Source organism: Lepidochelys kempii, chromosome 1, assembly GCF_965140285.1.
Source record: "Lepidochelys kempii isolate rLepKem1 chromosome 1, rLepKem1.hap1, whole genome shotgun sequence".
Taxonomy (NCBI): domain Eukaryota; kingdom Metazoa; phylum Chordata; order Testudines; family Cheloniidae; genus Lepidochelys; species Lepidochelys kempii.
Window position 1 is genome coordinate 202911579 of NC_136380.1, and position 15637 is coordinate 202927215.

General features: G+C 44.6%; 1 protein-coding gene across 4 annotated transcripts in view; it reads right to left on the minus strand.

Annotated features, from left to right (window-relative positions):
- Nucleotides 1-15637, minus strand: part of LSAMP (limbic system associated membrane protein) — a 1352562-nt gene that overhangs the window by 297245 nt on the left and 1039680 nt on the right. The window lies entirely within an intron of this gene.

The following is a 15637-nucleotide window of genomic DNA, read 5'->3' on the forward strand; positions in this document are numbered from 1 at the left end:
TGCACCCCACCCAGTCAAGAAAGGTTGCTCTAGCAGCACTTCCTCACTACTAACCAGGGATCATGCAGGAACCATTTTTTAATCATCATCAGGGCACAATGGTCCCGTTCACCTGCCAAAGTACCACTCCTGTGTCAGAAGTCACATTGCACAATTCTGCTTCTGCCGAGAGAAATGTCAAAGCCATTACCAGGATGCGCATCATACATCTCTAGGAGGAATCCACACTTTTTTGTGCCGTTGTTGTGTATGAGTGCTGTGCACCCATTGGGTGACGAATGGGTTAAAACCAAATCTCAGCTACTCTACCCGTTATCAGAGAAGCCTGGGAAATCAACAAGATGCCCTAGGATCAGTGCTCTAATTGCCCTGTGCCAGTCCAGGCAAAGTGGGCGCATCACTAAGTAGATAATACTTAGTCCTGCCATGAGTGCAGGGGACTGGACTAGATGACCTCTCAAGGTCCCTTCCAGTCCTATGAGTCTATGATTCTATCACTAGTCACGTGCTGGTTGTCAGTAAGTGTGCCACTAGGAGGCAGATTCTGCAATCTTTAAAATTAGTAGAACTTACTCCTGTTCCAAGGGCAAAGGGGATGCCAAAGTGTCCCTTATTTTCACAGGAACACAGGATGTGTCTGACTGGATCAATCCCAACGTCTGTCTAGTTCAGTATCCTGTCTCTAACAGTGGCCAGCACCAGGTGCATCAGAGGAAGGTGTAAGAACATCACTGCAGGCATATGTGAGATAATCTGCCTCCCACATTGGGTTTCTGCCTGATCTCTGGTAGCTATGTTCTGAGGCCTTGGTGGCTGCCAACATACCAAACAAAAGTCTAATAGATGACTGAACTGTGCAAGTGCTGGGCTTCTCCTCCCCATGGCACATATGGACAGTTCTAAACCGTATCCACACTTGACATGGAAGATGTCCATATTTCCTCCATAGATGGAATGGGAGGGAATCACCAAATTGCGACTGTGGCATGCTGCAAACTGTCGGACACATCATGGACTATTGCCCAATCCATGCTCATCCTGCAGATGTTGCAGCCATTTACATGGCTACTCCTTCTGCTCTGGATTGGATAAGAGACCTTAAGATCCAGCTGTAGTCAGATTGTTGCTTTCAATGTTCCACTATCGCCATACGAAAGAAGAAGCTTAAGAACCTGAAGCACAAGATTTAATATCCCTGTGACCCTAACAACATCCCAATGCAAGAGGGCAAGGGACTCACTAGTATCTGGTAGTGAGGTTCAGCTGGCATGACCAGTTCAGTGTATCCACTTCGCTGATATCATAATCTGTATCTAAAAAGTGTCATGTAAGATACCAACAGAAAGCTACTAACACAATGACCATTTATATTAATGAATGGTGTCTTAATGCAAAATTAAAAACATATTGGAAGTTACGTTCTTAAAGTGTGTTTGTGAGGCAGGGCTGAAGTTACCCCCGCCCTAGACAAAGGAATGTGGTACCCCCCACCTTGAAGGTATTTCCAAGTTACATCAAGAGACAACGGGAATGCACTGTATCAAAAAGGTAAATAGGTTAATAAAGGCAACTAGAGGAGGAGATAAACCCTCAGCATCACAGCCGGGGGAGGAGATTGCAGGAACAGATCAATTTGCATTTTAGCAAACACCAGCAGGGGAAGAAACCAGCATGGAACTTCCCTCTCCATGAGACTCCATGTCTCCTTCCTCATAGCTTGAATGAACTGTACTTGGGGGTAACCTTCAGAAGCATCCATTTCAAAGTTTCATTGGACTATAAAAGAGAGGGGCAGAGAACCCCAAGTGATCTTTTACCTAATACGACAAAGAAAGCAAGCACTTTGTCTTTGTGGTAGATCCTGACCGATAGGGTGGCCAGCTATCTTGCTGGAAGATAGTCTGGTAAGAATCTGACCTTGAACCAAGACTGCAGTTTTGTTAAGTCTTAGTCTCTAGAAAACATTTTTTCACTGATTTGCTTGTAACCATTTCCAACTCTATCTTTCATACCTGGACTCACTTAAAACCCTATCTCCTTTTGTTAATCAACTTACTTTACTTTTAATTTAAACCATCCCAGTGCTGTGTGTGCATTGAAGTGATTGTTAACTCCAGTTGAAGTGATAAGCTGTGTATTATGTCTCTTTGGAGGAGCAAACAAGTCTTGTTATTCCTCTGAATGGTCCAGAAAAGGGCTGGACATTGCAGAGGACCTGGTTTTGGAAAAAAATCAGGACTGGGAGGTCTTGAGGTCACCTTGCCAGGTGTAACCAAAGTTGGTGGATACCAGAGTGTGGCTGGGGTGTAACAAGCAGGAACTAAACAAAAGCAGGAAAGAGTCAGTGGAGCTCTCCTGCAGTGCGGTGAGCAGTGAAGAGGTTTAGGCACCCAGGGTTACAGGGCAGGGTACACAACTGGTCTTGATTGTACCCCAGAATGTGACAATCCTTTTCAATATTTCTGCTATCATTAATTATGATAACTGGGGATATTCTTAAATCCATGAATGGAAACACAGGCAGGCAGGCAACTGACAGAGCAAACGGCAGTGGTCCTGGGACGTTCAGGGACATTTTACCTCAAAGTAATGTATTAATTGGGGTCTCAGGGTATTCTCCCCAGGGAACATTAGGGAGAAAATCCATGGCTTTCAGTGCATTACAATGGCAAATAGTAAATAAATAATAATAAAGCAATGCTGCTGTTCAGAAATATTTCTAAGAGACAGAGGGAAAAGTCAACCCTGGCTGGCATGGATTCGTAGTAGCCATAAAGGGGGATGAACTGCATCAGAAGTAAGGCAATCGCTCCTTCCCCTATGTGTTTGGAGACTGGAGATCTGCAGTGGCAGGAAGGTGTACCATAAAAGTCAGGAGATATCATTCTATTCCTGCCTCTGCCAACTCACTCACTGTGACCTTGGGCGAGTTACTTTTGATCTCTCGCTTTCCCTATGTGTAGAATGATGATACAGACAAGAAAGGCCTCAGGTGTAATGAACGGAAATGGGTATTCTTTATTGAGGTTGCTGGCCACTGATCATCATGTGTTTCTCCTCTCAGCTTCCTGGCTCCCTGACTGACTAACAGCCAGTGTTGCCCAGTATCTACACACAAGGTCTCTCAGCCCTAGTTTAAACTAAACAGTCTTGGAAGAGACTGCTGACTGCACTACAGGGATAATAAAACAGACCTACCTCAGAGGGGTGTTGTGAGGCTTAAATTATTAATGTTTGCAAAGTGCTCTGAGATTGTTGGATGAAAGGAACCAGAGAAGGGCTGAGTGTCGTTATTAGTCAGAGGTCCAGTTTGCCCTTATTGCCCTGACCTGAAGGAACTGGAAGGAAGGGATGTCAAAGAGACCTGCATACAAACGTGAGATAGCAGGCGTGAGCCAGGTCGGACTAAGGTGACAGAAAGGGCAATGGGAAGCAGAATGGAGGGGAAGACTCCTCTCCCTCAGAGAGCAGGGACACGGTGCAGAGTCCACCAAATGAATGCAAATACATGCCAAGGGGAGCTGGGTACCAGACCAGGATCAAAAGGTCAGTCCAAGGCACATTAATGACTCCATTTCATTCTAAGCAGTTTCTATTCTTACAACTCCAATTAAAAAAAACCCGTGAAACTCAGCAACTGCCAAGCATTACACTGGAACAATTAAACGTGATACTTAATTAAACATCTCCACTCTCAAGGAATGTGAGATTTACCTTCTTTCTCCTTCTATTAGAGGCAGCCCGGAGATAAAACCGTCAAGTTATGAGTAATTATGCCCCACTGAGAAAAGTGATGGAGTGATATGCTCTGAAGAACTTGCAAGGCTCTGGAAAATGTGGAGTCAACACTTAGGGGTTTATTAATTATTATTATTATTATTATTATTTTCCCCCCACTAACACTTTTCCTAGCTTGTTGCCAGAGGGAGATAAACAAACAATGCGTACCTGCATTTTAATAGAATAAACAGAGTTAGTCTAATTCACCTTCTTGTTGGGCTGGCTTGGAATTCTTCACACTGGAGGAAATGCGAAAGGGACTGGGTGTGTGGAGTGCTGTTAGGTGTGTGTGTTACCTCAGTGATTAGGCCAGTAACCTAGGCCTTGGGAGACCTGCATTCAAATTCCTGCTCTGTCACAGACTTCCTGTGTCACCTTGGGGAAGTCACTTACTTCCCTGTGTCTCAGTTCCCCTTCTGTAAAATGGGGATAACGGCATGTCCCTACCTGACAGGGCTGTTGTGAGGATACACACATTACAGATTGCGAGGTGCTCTGAGAGTACCATGATGGGGACCACAGAAGTACCTGAAATAGATTAGTGACAGGGTCCCAGTCAAGAGAACATTTTCCATATGGTCTCACTGGATCAGGGATCTCAAACTCAAATCACGAGGGCCACATGAGGACTAGTACATTGGCCTGAGGGCCGCATCACTGACACCCCCACCCCCCTGCTGCCCCCGCCCCCACTCCACCCCTACCATGAGGCCCTGCCCCGCCTCATCCCACTCCTTCCCCAAAGTCCCCACCCCAACTCCATCCTCTCCCTGCCCCTATTCCAACCCCTTCCCCAAATCCCTGCCCCTGCCCCGCCTCTTCTCTGCCTCCTCCCCTGAGCGCGCGGCTCCCCACTCCTCCCCCTCCCTCTTGGAAAGCACTAAGCGCCGCCAAACAGCTGTTTGGCAGCGGGAAGCGCCTGGAGGTAGGCAGAGGAATGGGGATGCAGCGCGCTGGGGGCAAAAGGGAGCGGCGGCTGAGGGGAGCTTGGCGGCCACAGGAAATAACTCGGGGCCGGGGGCACAGGGAGCTTGGCAGGCTGTAGTAAATAACTCCGTGGGCAGCATGTTTGAGACCCCCTGCACTGAACCATGCTGGGATCAAAGACTGGGGGGGTGGAAATCAGATGTGACGTAAGCGGATGCAAATGAATATGGCCCTGGGTTTCCATGAACACACTGGGAATTAGAGACGGTTTTGAGTACAGTCATACTGGACTGGACAGGAATTAGCGGTGGGAGCCTAATTCTCCACTGCCTTGCAATTTGTGTCATTATTTACACCTGTCAAGGCTGGGGTGAGCACCGGTACAAAATGCTACCCAATCAAAACTGACCACTCTTTTACATTGATATGGAAACTTCACTGAGGTGGGGACTTTCACCTACTTTGCACGAGTGTTACGATGACACAAGATGTAAGACAGATGAATCAGCTACAGTGGCCTGTACTGACACTGGAGACTGGATCTGCAATAGAATCTGGACTAACTACTGGATTACACTTGAAATCGAAATCTGCTTCCATGATGTCCTAAGTGGTGTGCACAGAAATCTGAATTTTGACAGCCCCTGTCCCCATCCCAGCAGAGGGTCCCCTCTTGTTTTAAGCCCACTCTGACCCATTGTTGCAATCTAGTCCCAGCTCTGTCATCATCTCACCGCGTGGCCTTAGGCAAGACACTTCATCTTGTTGTGGCACCTCAGTTTCTCTGTCCAGGCAATGGGGATAATGATATTTACAGCTCACAGGGGAGTCGCTGAATTTAAAGATGAATCTTTCATTCCATTTCACTGCTGTAAATCTGGAGTATTTCCACTGATTTCAGTGGAGTTACTAAAAATGGACTCTGATGTAACTGAATGCAGAGGCTGGCCCTTAATGCTTGTTCTGTAAGGGCTAAGCATTTGTATTCAACTTCTCCAGATTCAGCAGATGGGCTTGGTGCAAGCGGGGGCGGGGAGGGAAGAAATTCTGTCCCTCTCCCAAGCTGCAGAGAGGCATCAGAATTGCTCTCTGCTCTGTAAAAAGAACAGGAGTACTTGTGGCACCTTAGAGACTAACAAATTTATTAGAGCATAAGCTTTCTTGGGCTACAGCTCACGTCATCGGATGCATAGAATGGAACATATAGTAAGAAGATATGTATATACATACAGAGAAGGTGAAAGTTGCCATACAAACTGTGAGAGGCTAATTAATTAAGACGAGCTATTATCAGCAGGAGGAAAAAACTTTTGTAGTGATAATCAAGATGGCCCTTTTAGACACTTGACAAGAAGGTGTGAGGATACGTAACATAGGGAAATAGATTCAATATGTGTAATGACCCAGCCTTTCTCTGCTCTGTGAAAGTCAAAGGATCCATTGGTCTTGCCCTTGCTCATTTCAGTGACCTCAGAGACTCAAGAATAACAATACCCACCTTTGCCCTACTCCTCAACCAGGGAGCCTGTTATGGAACTAGAGGGATTATTTAGCGCACAGCGCATGTGGCCCCTTTGTGCTGGCTCCCCAAACACTCTCTCCCCGCTCCCCTGCCACGGCACCTCCATGGCTGCAGAGGCTTCAGATTGCATCCCACAGCAATCTGAAACAGGGCAGAGCTAGCCCATCCACCTAGCTACTGTAGGATCGCTCCCTCTGCCATGTTGTCCAGTCCAGTTGTTATGCAATGAGGCTCCCGCCACTTCCCTTTGGAGACCACTCCACAGTCGTGACTCCATTGGATCTTGCTATCAGGACATTTTTCCGCTTTCCCTTAATGACATCCCATGCCTCCTAATTATATTGCCTTGTACCATCTTCAACAATTCCTCGCCCTTCGTGGTGTTTACCCTTCAAATGCTTGCAGTCCCTGGTGGGGAGCATGGTACCTGGGGAAGATCTGGCAAGCATACAGAAAATGGGAAATGTTTTGCAGGGAAATACAAAATGCAACTCTTGTAAAATAAATATATCAAGAAGGGGAACAAAAATCCAACAAACCAGCAGAAACAACAACAACAAAAAGCCCTTTGGGGACTGAAATCTGAGCCACACTCTTCCCAACACTTTTCTAATCTCTGCTGATGCTAGTTCAAACACACGGAAGGCCCAGTCCTGAGAAGTGCTGAGCCTATCCTGAGAGGTGCTGAATGTCCTTCATTTCCGGTAAGTGGAGGAGGCTCAGCCCTTTGTAGGAGGCACCCAGTATCAAGCAGGATTGAATTTACAGAGCACACAGCCTACTCGAATGGGAGGAAAAGCCATTTTCTTGCTGAGTTTGAAACAAAAAGCGCTACCTGCATGTCAGCTGCCATTCAAGTCACGATCGGATCTGGCCTTTCACGAAAATGCAAGCTCATTAAAACAGCTGGCAGAACGTCCGGAGCCTCTCTGAGGAGGGAGGGAGGGGAACATGAAGCAAACCATCAGCTAGCAAAATGAACAGAAAGAACTTTCATTTGAAACAGGGTCCTGTTGAGCTGGTTAAAGAGCAAATCAGTCTGGAATAGCCAAGGGGTCAGGCCTGTGGGTGGGAGAAGGAAGAGGGAAGGCAGGGGATTGAGGGGGTGGGCACAAGCGTGCTAGAGAGAAGGCATCAGATAGTTTTCTTTGGTTGTCCTGAAAGGCATTAGAAATGGGTACCCAGGACTTGGCGCTGAACTGTACAAATATAAATGATATAAAGTTTGAGGGAACCTGTGGCCTTGTTTAGACTAAAGGCCAGTCTACACTGGGAACTCACATCGACATAGGCTATAGCTATGTCACGCAACTAAATAGATAAGCGGATCCCCCAGTGTAGACAGCACTTGGTTAAAGGGAGAATTCTTCCGTTGACCTATCCACTCCATCTTGGGGAGGCAGATTAATTATATGGACGGGAGAACTCCTCCTGTTGGCATAGGTAGTGTCCACACTGAAGCACTGTAGCAGTGCAGTGACTCTGGAAAGAGTTTAGCCTAATCAAAAATCCCCAACTCTTATTCTAGAATAAGTGTCCATATAGGGGCATGTGTGCATGTGTGTTGGTGGGAGCCATACTGGTATAATTGGTAACACTTTCCCACATAGGCAGGGCCCAAGGTATGTCTACACTGGAACCAGGAGGTGTGACTGCCTGGGAAAGCATAATCCCAAATATACATACAAAATGATGGGGTCTAAGTTAGAAAAGATCTTGGAGTCATTGTGGATAGTTCTCTGAAAACATCCACTCAATGTGCAGCGGCAGTCAAAAAACGAACAGAATGCTGGAAATAATTAGGAAAGGAATAGATAATAGCACAGAAAATATCATGTTGCCTCTATATAAATCCATGGTACGCCCACATCTTGAATACTGTGTGCAGATGTGGTAGCCCCATCTCAAAAAAGATATATTGGAATTGGAAAAGGTTCAGAAAAGGGCAACAAAAATGATTACGGGTATGGAACAGCTTCCGTATGAGGAGAGATTAATAAGACTTTTCAACTTGGAAAAGAGACGGCTAAGGGGAGATATGATTGATGTCTATAAAATCATGACTGGTGTAGAGAAAGTAGATAAGGAAGTGTTGTTTACTACTTCTCATAACTCAAGAACTAGGGGTCACCAAATGAAATTAATAGGCAGAAGGTTTAAAACAAATCAAAGGACGTATTTCTTCACACAACACACAGTCAACCTGTGGAACTCCTTGCCAGAGGATGTTGTGAAGGCCAAGACCATAAGAGGGTTCAAAAAAGAACTAGATAAATTCATGGAGGATAGGTCCATCAATGGCTATTAGCCAGGATGCCCAGGGATGGATCCCTAGCCTCTGTTTGCCAGAAGCTGAGAATGAGTGACAGGGGATGGATCACTTGATGATTACCTGTTCTGTTCACTGCCTCGGGGCACCTGGCACTGGCCACTGTCGGAAGACAGGATACTGGGCTAGATGGACCTTTGGTCTGACCCAGTAGGGCCATTCTTATGATCCTATGTTATGTTATGTTATGAGTTAGATTTGATCTTGTTAGATCAAGATCTTGTCGTTTTTCTCTAACTAAGCCAAAGTTAGAACAGGTACATGTAGAGGAGCTGCAATCGCACCTTCTTATTGCAGACATACAGAGCCGGCTCCAGGCACCAGTGAACCAAGCAGGTGCCTGAGGCGGCAAATGTAAAGGGGCGGCAGGACGTCGGGCTCTGGGGCGGCAATCCGCCCTTGGCAGCGGCAGGAATTTGGCGGCCACTTTGTCACAGTTCGTTTCGCGCTTGGCAGCAATTCGGCGGCGGGGACGCGACTTCTGTGTTCGGCGGCAAGGTTTTTTGGTTTGGTTTGGTTTGTTTTTTTTGCCACTTGGGGCAGCAAAAAAGCTGGAGCCGGCCCTGCAGACATGAGGTGGGGAGAGAGTGGAATATACTGTAGTAAGCCACACATCCATTTACCCCTATCAACCCACTCAGAGTTTGCTTTGCTACTTCTGCTAACCATTTAAAGCACCTGGGCCTGAGTCATCCCTCTGATTCACCATTTTTATGCCAGCGTGACTCCACTGGAGTAATGGAGTGGTTAATCAGACCTTTAGTGTCTAAGCTAGCAGTATTACATCCCCCTCCACTCAGTTCCTTCTACTTGGTCCAGCAGGTAAACCAGAGAATGCCAGGCTTGCATCTAAGGCTTGGTGCAAAGCTTGGGTGACCACCTACATTTAAAGGAAAGAAAGGACCACTGTGTGAAAAATGCAGGACGAAGCTGATTTTTAAGAGATGCCACTGCACAATGTTTAACCTGTCTTGCAGATTCCCACATTTGTAGCACAGGGTCTCATCCTTTCCATAATTATTGCTTGAAAACAAACTTTATATCTGATCAAATGCTTTAAAAAAAACTCCTTTTAAGCCGTGGATCACAAGAAGTGATGCAAAACACACCCTTCTCAAGTCACCCAGATTTCCAACATCCTAGACTTCAAAGGGATTTGGAACTAAAGTTTTGGTTCAAGGCCCATCTTTGACTATGACATCAAAATCATTGCAATTGCAAAATACTCTGATACCATGACCACAGCATTTTCTAGGACTTGGCTGTAAAAAAGACTGGCTTTTCAAACAGATGTAGAAAAGACTGGCTAGGCTACACTCAGAAGCTACTCTCCAAACATCTTTAACCATAGCAAAGAAGGAAAATATTCAAACAAACTGGTGGTAAAGTAATTGTTTTGCAGGGGGGTGATCATGGATGTTGGTCAGTGCCTTTGACTCCCATTAACTTCAATGTTTGTTGAAGGTGCCCAGTACCTTTCAGGCAGTGCTCAGAACCTCCTAGCGTCAAGCACTACATTTGCACCTAAGCAGAAGGACCAGAGCTGGATGAATGAGGAAAAAGATCCTTCATAAATACAATATTTGAAAAATATTGTGCAATTCCCCAAATGAATGATTCAACTAATATGATCCAACCAACTCTACTGTATGCCTGTGTAGTGGCTGGGAAAAAGAAACAGTTGTTGGAAGAGAAAAGTTGGCCCCTCCATGTCTAAGATTCAGCTTCTGTTCTAACCATTTATTATATTATTTATTTAACACAAACAGGGTGCCAGGTCCTATACAAAAAATGCTGAAGATAAGGTCCTCGCCCTGAAGAGCTTCACTTGTTTCCAAGATCCTAACCCTAGCTCTATATTCCAGTATCTCTGAAATCCCTTAAAGGGCTCCTGCCAACCACATGTTTACCAAATTCCTATTAAAACTACCTGGCACCTGCTCTGTGCTGCTTTCCACTGGCAATGTTTACCAAGGTTTTTCTGGACTGTTTCCATAATTCTATTTAAAAAGAGAAAGAAACAGAAGCAAACTCCTTTAGAAACAGCTTAGCTCCTGCCTATTCTGAGCATTCGGATCCAGCTTCTCCAGGATAGAATTTACAATGCTGTATCAGATCAATGGTCCACTTACTCTAGCCTCTGCCTTCAGCAGTGGCCAATACCTGACACATTAACTCCTCACAATGGACATCCCCACAAAACCAATGTTGTACCTGGAAGACAATTTCTGAATCGTGCAGTGATCAGCTGTAGTCTTGAAGCTCTGTCTTTCTTATCTTACCAAACTACACATTTCATTAGTGGTCAGTATGCTATCCTGTGATGTTTAAAGTCCAGACAGAGCATTGGACTCAGGCCACCTGTGGCAGCAAATTCCACAGGTTGATACGTACTGGGTGAGGAAGTATTGCCTTTTCTTGGTTCTGTTGGCATCCATTCTGTTGAATGACCATTAGGGCTTGTACTATGGAACAGGGTAAAGGGGAAGGGTGGATCAACAACATGTGGCTTGGTCACAATTCCAGTGTTCGTGTGTGTGCGCGCGTATGTCCCACTCTCTCTCATTCTCTCTCTCGCTTGCTTTTGTTTTCAGGTGAATATGCAACCAAAATCTTGTCTGAAAAGCAGCCCATGTTCCCTCTGCCTTGTCAAGCTCTTCAAGGGAAACATTATCACCTTAATTGCTTAATTCCAATTTGCATAATATGGCACTCTGACAGCTGCAAAACAGGGATGCAAAAGGAAGATTAACAAGCGATGTATGCGCACTGCCAGCTTTTCGCAGTTGGGAAAGCAAAGCGGTGGAGCAATCCTCGGATCAGCAACTCTGCTGTCTTACCCACTCTGCATTCCTCCTCTCTCATTTCTCACCTCTCGGCTGGTTAGTAAGTTTTTTTTCATTTCTATGGGATTCTACCTGTAATGTCTGTTGTCATGGCGTTCTGAGTGCCCTCTTTAGTTGTGTTTCTAATTATAAAAAGAACAGGAGTACTTGTGGCACCTTAGAGACTAACACATTTATTAGAGCATAAGCTTTCGTGGGCTACAACCCACTTCATCAGACGCATAGAATGGAACATATAATAAGATATATACACATACAGCAAAAAGGAAAGGAGCTGTAGCTCACGAAAGCTTATGCTCAAATAAATTGGTTAGTCTCTAAGGTGCCACAAGTCCTCCTTTTCTTTTTGCGAATACAGACTAACAGGGCTGTTACTCTGAAATACACATACAGATAAGTTGGAAGTTACCATACAAACTGAGAGAGGCTAATTAGTTAAGATGAGCTATTATCAGCAGGAGAAAAAAACTTTTGTAGTGATAATCAAGATGGCCCATTTAGACAGTTGACAAGAAGGTGTGAGGATACTTAACATGGGGAAAGAGATTCAATATGTGTAATGACCCAGCCACTCCCAGTCTCTATTCAAACCCAAGTTAAAGGTATCTAGTTTGCATAAAGAAAAGGAGTACTTGTGGCACCTTAGAGACTAACCAATTTATTTGAGCATGAGCTTTCGTGAGCTACAGCTCACTTCATCGGCTGCAACTAATTTGCATATTAATTTTAATTAATTAACTATTAACTAATATTAATTAATATTAACTAATTTGCATATTAATTCAAGCTCAGCAGTTTCTCCTTGGAGTCTATTTTTGAAGCTTTACTGTTGCAAAATTGCCTCCCTTAAATCTTTTACTGAGTGGCCAGAAAGGTTGAAGTGTTCTCCTACCGTTTTTTGAATGTTATGATTCCTGATGTCAGATTTGGGTCCATTTATTCTTTTGCGTAGAGACTGTCCGGTTTGGCTAATGTACATGGCAGAGGGGCATTGCTGGCACATGATGGCGTTTATCACATTGGTAGATGTGCAGGTGAACGAGCCCCTGATGGCGTGGCTAATGTGATTAGGTCCTATGATGGTGTCACTTGAATAAATATGTGGACAGAGTTGGCATCGGGCTTTGTTGCAAGGATAGGTTCCTGGGTTAGTGTTTTTGTTGTGTGGTGTGTGGTTGCTGGTGAAACCTTTATAATTATAGTATTTCTTAGTACAGAAAATTACCAGTTGGGCTACATTGTCCAGATTCTTTAAGCAGAATCTGGATGAGACTGTGTTTGGACAGTGAAACATTAAATAAACTTCAAACTCTGCCTTTTCGTATAAAACATAAAATACCACCTGTGCACAGTGTACTGCTCTATCCAGTGCACAGAAATTTAGCCTTTACCAAATACCAGAACACAATTATACGGCATTGTAAAAGCTAAGGATGGACAAAGTGGATAAAACAAGTGACCTGAATCTTCCCCCGCTAGATTCCTAAACCATCAACCTTTCCTGATCTTTGAAAATGTTTGGTTAACTTTTAATTATACCCTTGTGCTACCCAGAACCAGTGAGGCATTTCCATCTGTGAGCACTTGCATTCTGATTGGAAGCAGGCAGAGGTAATCTCATGAAAGAGCAACCTGTTTTCACAAAAATTCTAGGCCTACGAGGTTCATATGAGTCTTGGAGAAATACGCACATTTCTGGGGTCTAACCTGAACCAAACCCAAACTTCATCTGATGTCAAGAGGTGCATGAAAATGTTTTTTAGAAAGTTAACACAAGCTTTTCGAAGATCAGAAAGGATGAGTTTGAATTTTGAGCAAAGGTTCGGGTACTTCTTATTTTATCTATAATGGCCCTGAATTTAAAACTGGGACAAAAACACTCCTGAACAATGGGGAAGTTCTCATTCAGGTGTTGATCCAAACTCTTTACCTTGTGTCATCATTTTTCTTTCCAAACCAGTTGGCACAGCTTTAAGTTGAATATAATTGAAGACAAGACAGAGTCCAAAAATAGCACTGATCTTAGAGAAAGGAAATGGGGAAGTGATACAGAGACCTGCATAAAAGACAGAATTTTGATCTTGGCTCATGGTGCGCGTTTATGTAGAACGGTGTATTTCAAGCTAGAAAGTTCACACAAAAACCTTGGGGCTGGTCTACACGTGATTTTTGTACCATTATAACTATATTGGCTTAGAAAGCAATATACATGAAGTGATATAACCCCTCCCAAGCATGGGTGCAGTTATACCAGTATAAAGGTGCTTATAGCTTACCCCGTGTATTTATATAGTGGTAGCTGTAAAAAAAATCCTGTGTTTAAACAAGCCATTGGATACAAACTCTGATCCCTGAAACGCTGATCTGAATTCGCAGTTTGGGATATCTGTAGGTGAATCAGATACTGACTGGGACTGTAACAAAGCAGAATAAATCCAAAGAAGAGACGTGTTTCTGGAGGCAAGATTTTACATCTTCTTGATATAGTTTGTTGAAGAGCTATGATACAGCCAGAGGCTATTCCTGGTCTAGTACACCTGGGGAAAAATGAGCCATGTATCCTGACTGATAAACAGGGTTCAAAGTTAGGGATGCATCTATGATAGGATTCAGCAAGGCCAATATCACTGGACTGGAAAAACACCGTGATGTAAGTACTCGGAAGAGTAACACACAGGGTAACTCTGTTGGATGAGGGTGAGAACACAAAGCATCTTAAGGAGTTTTGGTTGGAATTGAGGGAATTCACCTCAGCAAAATGGGGAGTGTTTATGGTGGATCCACAAATGGAGTTCATCTTGCCATTGGGTGTGAAACATAAAAGAAGGGGAAGTCAAGATATATAGAGCAGTGGAAGCAGATGGCTTTTAAGAACACATAGAGAGCCCTGGAGGAGGAGGATCGGAAGATACATGAATATGAGCAGAAGCAAATCAGAAGGATAATGAAAAAAGAAAAAAGGACGAATGTCAAATGGCAGAGATTATTCTAAATCACAGCAAAGGGATTATTCTCTTACAGCCACAGGAAGACAGGGGTGCTGGAACGAGGGGTGCTGGAACTAGGGGTGTGGAAGCACCCCCCCGGGCGTGAAGTGGTTTCCATCATATACAGGGTTTAGAGTTTGGTTCAATGGCTCTCAGCCCCCCCTCCCCAATACACAAATTGTTCCAGCACCCCTGGAGGAAGGTAAAATTGGTCCCTAAGAAAGGCTTGTGGAGACCTGGAAATTAGGGAGAAGGAAACGGCAAGTCTGGTGTAAAATTTCAGTGCCAGCTCCTGCCATTACTGAGAAGGAAGGACTCTGCCTCTGCCTCTAATTCCATTGCAGGGGGAGCTCCTCGAAGAGTCGGAAAGCCTGCAGGCTGGTAAGGATGGGAAACTCCAAGAGATTGGTTGTTCTGTTTGGATGCTTCTCCGAACACTATTCAAACCGGCCACGAGGTGGACATCTCACAAGAACAGCAGCCTTCAGCACTTCCCTTTCTCATTCCACAAATGCAGGGGCAGCATCAAAATGACAGTTCACTGGGAGAAAAGCTACTTGCTTTTCAGAACAACAAAGACAGTGAAGTCTTGGCATTTGGGCTTAGTTTCAGCTTGGGGAAGAGGCACATGGGTCTCTGGAGCTGACAGGAATGGCAGCAACTGTGAAAGGACACAGCACTCTTAAATTAGATTAGACACCGTGTGGGTAGAGCCTGTTGCAGTCAACAGAAACCTTTCCTGTGACTTCATTGGATCAGTGTGCACCTGCCAGTTAAAAAGTACTAGAGTGAGATTGTGCAACCAAAGCAGGAATGAGTCCATGGAGCTACCCTGCAGTGGGGTGAACAGTGAAGAGGGTTTGGCAGTGCTGTGGTCAGCAGGACACATTCTGAGTCTGACCTTCCAGGGAGTCTGCTTTGAACTACCAGGTCTCAAGATAATTCCAACACTGGATTTAGGGGAGACTGGAGAAAACTCATGATGAAGCCAGCCATCTTCCGAGGGTATGGTTGCTTGTTTCATGATATGTTTATATAAGTACATTTCAGCTAAAATCCACTGCAGTATCAGTTTAATACGGAAACATTCTCTCTCTTGGAGAAGCTATATCTCACCCTTGATGGGGTGGGACACAATGATCTAATAGATCTTCTCCATTTCTAATGAACTACTATCATCCCATGAACTTGATAGATTTGACCAGCAACGGGTTCTAACCCAACTCCTATATCTAAATACTTGTAC